Genomic DNA, 9,002 nt, shown 5'->3' on the forward strand with positions numbered 1-9,002 from the left:
AAATGCAACCTTGAGTTGTGAAATGCTTTCCTGCAGCAAGGTGGAGAGATGTTGCTGTTACCGGATGCTATTTGTGGCCACAAAGCCGGTCCCACATTGTTGCTGCAGCTGGCCGGTAATAAGTCTATTTCTATGCAAAAGATATTATTGCTAATACTTTTTATGCCAGCTTTCAGCCTATTCATGAAACACTTTTTAAAAATCAGGTGCTAACAAAATAATGAAGAAAAAAAAGTACAGAGTCAGTAATTACCAGCTAGCTCCCTTTGATGAATCCATCCTGGAATTTATTATCTCCAGCCTGATGTAAAAAATGCATTCACTTTTATTAGGAATTAATGTATTGGGATTTCACGATACCTCTGGGGCGTACAGAAAATCAGTATTCATAAATAACAACATTTCTAGCTATTTGTACCTGGTCTTCAATTCATTTATTTCAAAGGAGAGGTCAGGATGTAGAAGATGAATCTGTCACATAACTGAAAGGGAATTTAGAACATTTCATAAGAAATTAAAGACATTCTGCAGGAACCTAGTGTTCCAAGGTTCAATCTTACCATGTTATAAGTTGGTGGCCTCTACAAGGTTTTTCCCAAGGTCCATAAACAGGGATGTGACGTAATCAGGAAGGCCACAAATCTGTTTGCATAAAAATTGCATGAAGTTTGTGCTAGTCTTGGCGTTTGCAGCCTAGGTAGCTTGCTCTCAGACCCTTACCAGTTAAAATGTTATTATTGTTCTCCTCAAGGCTGTCATTTATTGATTTTTCCTTTCACTTCCTCCTCACTTGCCAACCATCGTTGACCCAAATCCTCTACCTTAGAAGTATACTGAAGTAAGAAGGGTCACCCAGAAGGAGAACCGTTTCATCTGTCTTACTAAGATGCTAATAAACTACAGGGACCCTCTTAGTTTTAGGACAATCCACCCAAAACTCTTGCCAGGCCACTAATGATCTAATGATATGTGGGCCACAAATTTAGTGCATGGTTTTAAGTCCTTGTGCTGCACCAAGAACAGTGACTTCATTTTTGCTGGAGAAATAGTAACTAAACAAGAAAAAAAGGCAGAGTATTGAGAATTAGGCTTAGGCTATAAAGCCTGAGTGTTTTTTCGCACCTGAAACAACCCCCTAATATTCCTATTCCAAGCTTACTACTTTCCCAAGACATTAAGAGAAAAGTTCCATTTTCAGTGCTAGAGGCTCCTGTTTCCGCATAGCTCGTGGGACAGAGACTGTGTCCAACCTGATTAGTTTGTATCTAACCCAGCTCTTAGAACAGTGCTTGACACATAGTAAGTGCTTAACAATACCATCATCGTCAAATCAATCAATCATATTTACTGAGCATTATTTGGTACCGAGCATTGTACTAAGTGCTTGGGAGAGTCCAGTACAGTTGGCAGATATGACCCCTGCGCCTAGGAAGCTTACAGTTCAATGGGTTGTTCGGCATTACACGATTACAGGTCCAAGGGTGACGGCCAGGAAGATGAGCGTATCAACTGTACAGCAGAAATGCAAGAGCCTCCTCTTATAGAGAACCAGTGTGGCCTAGTGGAAAGAGCCTGGAAGTCAGAGGATCTCGGTTCTAGTACTGGGTTCGAGTGCCGGCTCTGCCACTTACCTGCTGGGTGAACTCAGACAGGTCACTTATCTTCTCTGTGCTTCACTTTCCTCATCTGTAAACAGGTAATGTTCTCCCTCCTACGTAGACTGTGAGCCCCATATGGGACAGGGACAGGGGCTGAACTGATTATCTTGTATCTACTCCAGTGCTCAGAACAGTGTTTGGCACACCACCTTATCTTATGCTGTCATTTCCGACCGATAGCAACAGCACGGACACATCTCTCCCAAAATGCCCCGCTCTCCATCTGCAATCGCTCTGGGAGTGTAAATCCTTAGAGTTTTCTTGGTAAAAATATGGAAGTGGTTTACCACTGACTTCTTCCGCGCAGTTAACTTGAGTCTCCACCCTCGACTCTCTCCCATGCCGCTACTGTCCAGCACAGGTGAGTTTGGATTTGTAGCAGATGGCCTTCCATTTGCTAGCCACTACCCAAGCTAGGAATGGAATGGGTAGGCCTCTGCTTGACTTTTCCTCCTATAGTCAAGACTGATAGAGTACTGGAAACTCCCCAGGTGTGACCCGGAGAGGGGCCCTGGCACAAAGTAAGTGCTAAACAAATACAACAATTAAATCATCATTATTTCTTTTCCAGACTCTGGAGCAGCCTGAGAAAGCCCGGAGAGAGCTGAAATAGGTATGTGATGCTATCCGCGATCTCCAGTGCACTTTCTTTCCTTGCTCTCTCCATTGTCCATCTGGTCTAAACCCAGAAAGTGCAGGTTGGGAGGTGGGGAGGGGAAAAGACAGTGGAGAGTAGGTAGAGGGCCAGAATGGTGATTATCAGGTACTGAAAAGTGTTGGATCAGAGTAGCGTGGTCTAGTGGATAGAGAACAGGCCTGGGAGTCAGGAGGACCTGGGTTCTAATCCCAGCTCCGCCACTTGTCTGCTGTGTGACCTTGGGCAAGCGTTTCACTTCTCTGTGGCTCAGTTACCCCATCTATATAATGGGAATTGAGGCTGTGAGCCCAAAGTGGGACAGGGTCTGCGTCCAATCCAATCTGCTTGTTTCCACCCCAGCACTTAGTACAGTGCTTGGCATATAGTAAGTGCTTAACAAATACCACAATTACTATTATTATTGTGACTTTCCTGTTTCCCTTTTCTTCCCTCTACACCTGGCAGTCACTTCTCCCATCATGTTGTCTTCCCTCACAGGCTATCGGAAAACAAAATAATGAGGGGATTTGCAATAGTTGATTTTGTTCACATGTATGCAGATTGACTGGAAGGTGTTTATTATTATTACAATATCTATAATATAATAAATATGATAATTGTGATATGTGCCCATTACTCTACTAAGCGCAGGGATAGATACAACTCAAGTGGACTGGACCCTGTCCCACATGGGACTAAAGGAGAGGAAGAACAGATATTTGTGACTTAATGGAAAGAGGACAGGCTTGGGAGTCAGAGGATGTAGGTTCTAATCCCAGCTCCGCCACTTGTCTGCTGTGTGACCTTGAGCAAGTCACTTAACTTCTCTGTACCTCAGTTTCTTCACCTGTAAAATAGGGATTAAAAGTGTGAGATCCACATGGGACAAACTGATTACCTTGTATCTACCCCAGTGCTTAGAACAGTGCTTGGCACAAAGTAAGTGCTTAACAAATACCATAATTATTATTATTTTGCAGATGAGGTACCTGAGGCACAAAGAAGTTCAATGACTTGTACAAGGTCACTCAGCAGGCAAATGGTGGGGCCAGGATTAGAACCCAGGTCTCCTGACTCCCAGTCCCATGTTCTTTCCACTAGGCCATGCTGCTTCTATTTATTTTGGGCAGGCCTAGAAGGATTTATTTTTATGAGATTGAATCCTCAGGCTTGGTTTCAGATTGGCCTAGTAATTTGCCGATTGGCAGTTGTTGCTCAGATTAACTGTCTGAGTCTCTGTCACTGTCTCTCCTTAGAAAATAATATATGGTAAAATTTGAATTGTATTAGTTTTATTCTTATTACATAAAAAATGCAATCAATTTATTTTTCTGAGACTCCATATCCAAAGATAGTAAGATGAGTAAATGCAAATTGCAAAGCTAGGACATTAAGTTTGGCATGATGAATAGGGAGTAGTGAATTCCTTTGGAATTCAAAAAGTGGGCAAATCTCTTACTCGTATTTTAGATGTTTTCTTTAGACAGTTTTGTTTAGTCTCATCTCATTTTGTTCCGTCTAGGGACAACTTTCTTCCTTGCTGTGTTACACCCTTCCTCACCCTTGTAGACCCTTTTTTTCCACTTCCCTCACCTTTCCTCCTACTTGTTCTTTTCCCTTTTCCTGTTGAGTCCAAAGTTCCAGACCACTGCAACAAAAGAGGAAGGGAAGAGAGGAATGGGAGGCAGGGGAAGAGACAGAAATGGAGAAAAAGTAACAAAAACACAACCACCTCCTCATCAACCAGAGGCTTGGTAGGACTGGGCCACATGTGAAATCCACCTCTTGGGAGTGGAAAATGACCATTCATTCAATCACATATATTGAGCGCTTAGTGTGTGCAGAGCACACCAGAAGTATGCATAAACAGACTATCATTCTAGAGGGTATCCTAAAGTTGGAGTTCTAAGGGTTTTATTCTCTGGACTGTAAACTAGTTGTGGGTGGGTAAGGTGTCTACTAACTCTGTTGTATTATTACGATGCTCTGCATATAATAGGATTTTAATACCTGCTGTTGATGATGTTGAGGATGAAGATTGATGATGATGGTGGGGTGCACTCTGAGACAGGACAAGAGGTACAGGACTCCAAAAAGTTATTTTTTGCTTGTGAGAGAAAACCTCCACAAGCTTTTGTTTAGCAATTAGTATTACCTTTCTCCTGTCAAAATTGAAATGTTCAGAAAAAGCAGCTAAAACAGCAATACCTAATGGATAGAACATGGGCTTGGGAGTCAGAAGGACCTGGGTTCTAATACCAGCTCTGCCACTTGTCTGCTGTGTGACCTTAAGCAAGTCACTTAACTTCTCTGAGCCTCAATTACCTAATCTGGAAAATGGAATTCAGACTGTGAGCCCCAGTGTGGAACATGATTAGCTTGTTTCTACCCCAGTGCTTAGTACAGGATAGTAAATGCTTAAAGAATACCATTAAAAAAAATAATCTCAGCAAAGATGCTGGCTCCATGCAGGTGTGATCAAAGTGAATCACTGACATGGGCCAGGATACTGAGAGGTCCAGATGAAAAGTTCCATTTCTGTTTCAACATCAAGTAGTGTTATTCATCTGGAGGGGGCACACAGTAAGGTGGAGTCTACTTTCAGAAGAACTGCATGGCATGGCTATCACATCAAATGGCATGTTTCCAGCCAGCAGTCCAAAGATAGCACCTGCCAAGTGAGAAGTTGGGTGGATACAACGTAATCTGATTTACCATCTGGGTTTTCATCCAGTTTTGGGACTTTCATTTCAGCTGATTCACTGAACCCCGGGAAGCCCCATTGAGTGAATGTTCAGGGCTGGATTTCTGGTGATTTTCAATCCCTAGGTGCCAGGTAAAATGGCCCACTAAGAGAACAGGCTGGACGACATCAGCCCCCCTATCCTTACCACCAATCCCTGAATTCTCAGTGAGAAAGGTGAGGAGTAACCTAAATTGAGAGTTGCACTGCTGTCTTTCCAGGCAACTAAAATGATCCAGCCTCATTCTACATTTAACAAAGTGACCATGTCACTATCTGGATAGTCAAAATTTGGGCCCATTGATATTTTGGTTGCAGCCTTCAAAATAAGGAATTCTTGAGACTCAGGGAGTTAGCATTCTTCTACCTCACAACAGAAGCAAACACTCCAAACACCTAAAGTAGGAAGGTCTAGTGGATACAGTACAGGTTGGGAGTCAGAAGTACTTGAGTTCTAATCCTCGTTCTGCCACATGTTTGCTGTGTGATCTTAGGCAACTCATTTCACTTCTCTGTGCCTCAGTTACCTCATCTGTAAAATGGGGATTAAGACTGTGTGCCCATGTGGGGCAGAGACTGTGTCCAACCTGATTAACTGATACCTAACCGAAGTTCTCAGTACAGTGCCTAGCACATTGTATGTGCTTAACAAATACCATTAGAAAAAAAATTCAAACCATGGACCTCTTGAGATTGTTTTGCAAAGGGAGTGAAAACTTCATTTGTTGGATTATTACTGTCAGCCAAGCATTTAGTACAGTGCTCTGCACACGGTGAGCACTCAATAAATACAATTGATTGATTGGTCTTTCAAGAAACAGCACCATCCCACAATGGCCATTCTGGAATAACCACATTTGTGCATTTCCACTGACCTCAAAAATAGAACAAGGAGTGCTAAATAAAATAGCTGTGGATCTGAGGAAGGCAGTTCCCTGAATTCCACTCTGTTTTACTTTGGAAGATAGACCAAGCCTGGGAAACATGAACATCGATGCAGATGTTTATGTTCTAACAATCCCAACTCTTCATTGGGTGCCTCTCCAATCTCTTCAGCAAACATGATCCTACTGTGAGGTAGGTGATAATGACTTTTCCTCAGCTAATGGGTGACCTCTCCTGAGAGGTCACCCAAGTTCAGTGATGAAGCTGAAGCCATTCCCAGGATTCTCCATATCTGTTTCTCGAGTTTGATCTTAGCTAAAACTCTTCCAGCCAGTATAAACCCAGACATTTCTAAACCTTTGGCAAGACCATAATTCTTAGACTCCCCTTAACCTCCGCTGCCCTTATCACATTCACTAGCATTTATTTTAAAGAGCTCCACTCCCAGGCCTTTACCACCTTTTCTACATGTCCCTGCCAGGTTCGGGTGGATCCCGGAGGAGGGTCAAACAAACAATACAATCCCACCTCATAGAAGAAACCTAATTTAAGAATAACTTTCATTTCCATAGCATAGATGATCCCAGGATATGTCATTTTCAAGATACTACAAATAGTTTTTCATAGTATTTTCAATATCTAAACAAGCTGTGAATTGGAGATGTTTTTTTTCCCAAACCCAGCTCTGGGGATGATAAGGCATCTCAGAGCATGTTTACCCTTCAGAAATTCTCCAAAGAATTCAGCTGCATCTTTACATGCCTCCAGAGAATTTAGTGAAGAAGAAGAAAAAAAGAAGGTTGGAAAGTTTCTGCAGGTGAACCTTCCAAAGGGAAATTTTCCTGAAGATTTAAGTCCACTAAAGCTTGGGCCAAAGCTGAATTACAATATACACTGGACCAACCCATCCCTCTTCATCTATCTCACTCTCCAGCTCCTCAACTACAGTCTTTCATCAATCAAAATCTCTTAAGGGATTTTTCTCCTCTTTCTCCCCCCTCACCTACACAATGCTTTATAATCCTCATCCTCCTGCAATCACATATGAAGGGAAATCTTGGGTAGTGGAGTTGTTTCCTCTGGAGAAAAATCATTACCAGTCACCAATCCTATAACAGAGACGACAACACTGCCGAATTTTGCCTTCAGCACACCCATCCTTAATGGAGGCCTGATCCTGTGGCATTTCAATGATGTCTTGTCTTATGTTGTCGAATCGTTACCGACCCATAGCGGCTCCATGGACATATCTCTCCCAGAACACCCTACCTCCATCTGCAACCATTCTGGTAGTGTATCCATAGAAGTGTTTTTTTCTTAAAAATATGGAAGTGGTTTACTATTGCCTTCTTCCGGGTGGTCAACTTGAACCTCTGCCCTTGACTCTCTCCCATGCTGCTGCTGCCCAGCCCAGGTGAGTTTTGACTTGTAGCAGATTGCCTTCCACTCGCCAGCCACTGCCCAAACTAGGAATGGAATGGATATGCTTCTGCTTGACTCTCTCTCCCATAATCAAGACTGGTAGAGCACTAGAAACTCTCCAGGTGCGATCCTGAGAAGGGTTCAGTGAAATACCAATAGCTTTTTTTCAGACCCTGTCATCTTGGTTTCTCAGGAGCTTTGTCTGTGTCAGGGAAACCGAAGAATCATCTGTAGAGGATGGAGTGTTCTGTTTACATTTTGTTACTTTGGAATATGATTTTGGGAGAGGCTTCTTCCCCAGGCTCCATGGAAAGCACACATAACTCATATGGTTTCCCCTCCAGCAGAAACTTTAAATACATTTAGATGTCATGACACTCATTTCACACTTACTTAAGGGGGCAGAAAGAGGGCTGACCACAGGGCCCTTTGAGGTTAAAGCAGTTCATTTGTTAGCTAATAGTTTATCCCTGTGGACTTCCTCTTTTAGAAACAGCTTCTTTTAATTGCATTACTCCTTCCCACAGAACTGCATCTCTGGGGCTTGATAGGAGAAAAGGTCTTTGCAAAACTTCCGGAGAGTTCAGCTTCAAGGAATCAGAGCTTTTCATGTGTTCTAGAATCTGTCATCGTGTTCTCTGAAAACAAGAATCAGGGGCACAGATTTGTTTAGTTAACCACTCGACAGATTCTAGCACAGAGAATCCAAGCTCAAAGAGTTTCCTTCCAATGTAGAATTTAAAAAAGGTCACTCTCCAAGGCTTCCTTCCTCAGCTACTCTGTTTTGAACATTTGCATCTTATACAATTATGGAATTCCTTTAGCCTGAAGGAATGCCAGGAATTAGAAAAGGTGAATGTTCTTTATGCATTCAGGCCATTTCTCTTTCTTGTACAGGGAGGAGGGTGCAGGTTGAAATTATGGCATGATTTTTAAGCAAGGGGAGAACATACAGAATGGTAGAGTAATCCAGACCCCCTCTCCTTCAGAGTGGAGAGATTAGAGCTTGCTTTTCCATTTCTAAATGGGAGTTCTGATCTTCATTTCATCATCATCAGTGGTACTTACTGAGCACTTATATGCAGAGCACTATACAAAGCACTTAGGAGCGTGCAAGATGATTTAGATGAAATGCTTGCTTTTACTGAACAGCTTGACACTCAAATCATTGGCTACAATCTCTTTCTTAGCAATGCTATCTTTGAACCGACAGCTTTACTATTCAAAGGAGTTATCTACTGAGAGTTGGTGTGATTAAGGAGCTAAAGGTCTATTAGGGCTTTTAGTGGAAAAGAACCTTATTCCTACTTTACAGCTGAGGGGAAACTGAGGCCAGAAGAGATTGGTGATTGTCCCAAAATGCCCAGCAAACCAGGGGCAAAAGCCAGAATTGTCAGTCTGAACTACTGCAGAATCAACAATTGTCACCTGGTTATAGTACAGGCTGGGAAAGAAAGCTGGGGTGTGCTGCTTGCAAAGAGACCTTCTGTAAAGATTAGAGTAACTGTTCTAAGGACCCAAATTAAGCCACAGGGCAGACCTACCAATTCCAAGACCAACTGGGTCATGGCAGAGAGTCTCTTGTTAGTTGCCTCACTCCTATTACCATCTGGTGAGAGGGGGTAATTTTTGCCTGCATCTTGTAAGACTTTAAATA

The 9,002-nt window shown here is 42.6% G+C and overlaps 2 non-coding genes across 2 annotated transcripts; both read right to left on the reverse strand.

Annotated features, from left to right (window-relative positions):
- Nucleotides 1-2,029: 2,029 nt before the first annotated feature.
- LOC114813944 lies at nt 2,030-2,167 on the reverse strand. Its single transcript, XR_003761688.1, has one exon. It is a non-coding gene; the product is annotated as a small nucleolar RNA SNORA7 (small nucleolar RNA).
- Nucleotides 2,168-7,347: 5,180 nt separating this feature from the next.
- Nucleotides 7,348-7,485, reverse strand: LOC114813941. Its single transcript, XR_003761685.1, has one exon. It is a non-coding gene; the product is annotated as a small nucleolar RNA SNORA7 (small nucleolar RNA).
- Between the last annotated feature and the right edge of the window lie 1,517 nt (nt 7,486-9,002).

The sequence above is a fragment of the Ornithorhynchus anatinus genome, chromosome 8 (genome assembly GCF_004115215.2).
Source record: "Ornithorhynchus anatinus isolate Pmale09 chromosome 8, mOrnAna1.pri.v4, whole genome shotgun sequence".
Classification (NCBI taxonomy): Eukaryota; Metazoa; Chordata; class Mammalia; order Monotremata; family Ornithorhynchidae; genus Ornithorhynchus; species Ornithorhynchus anatinus.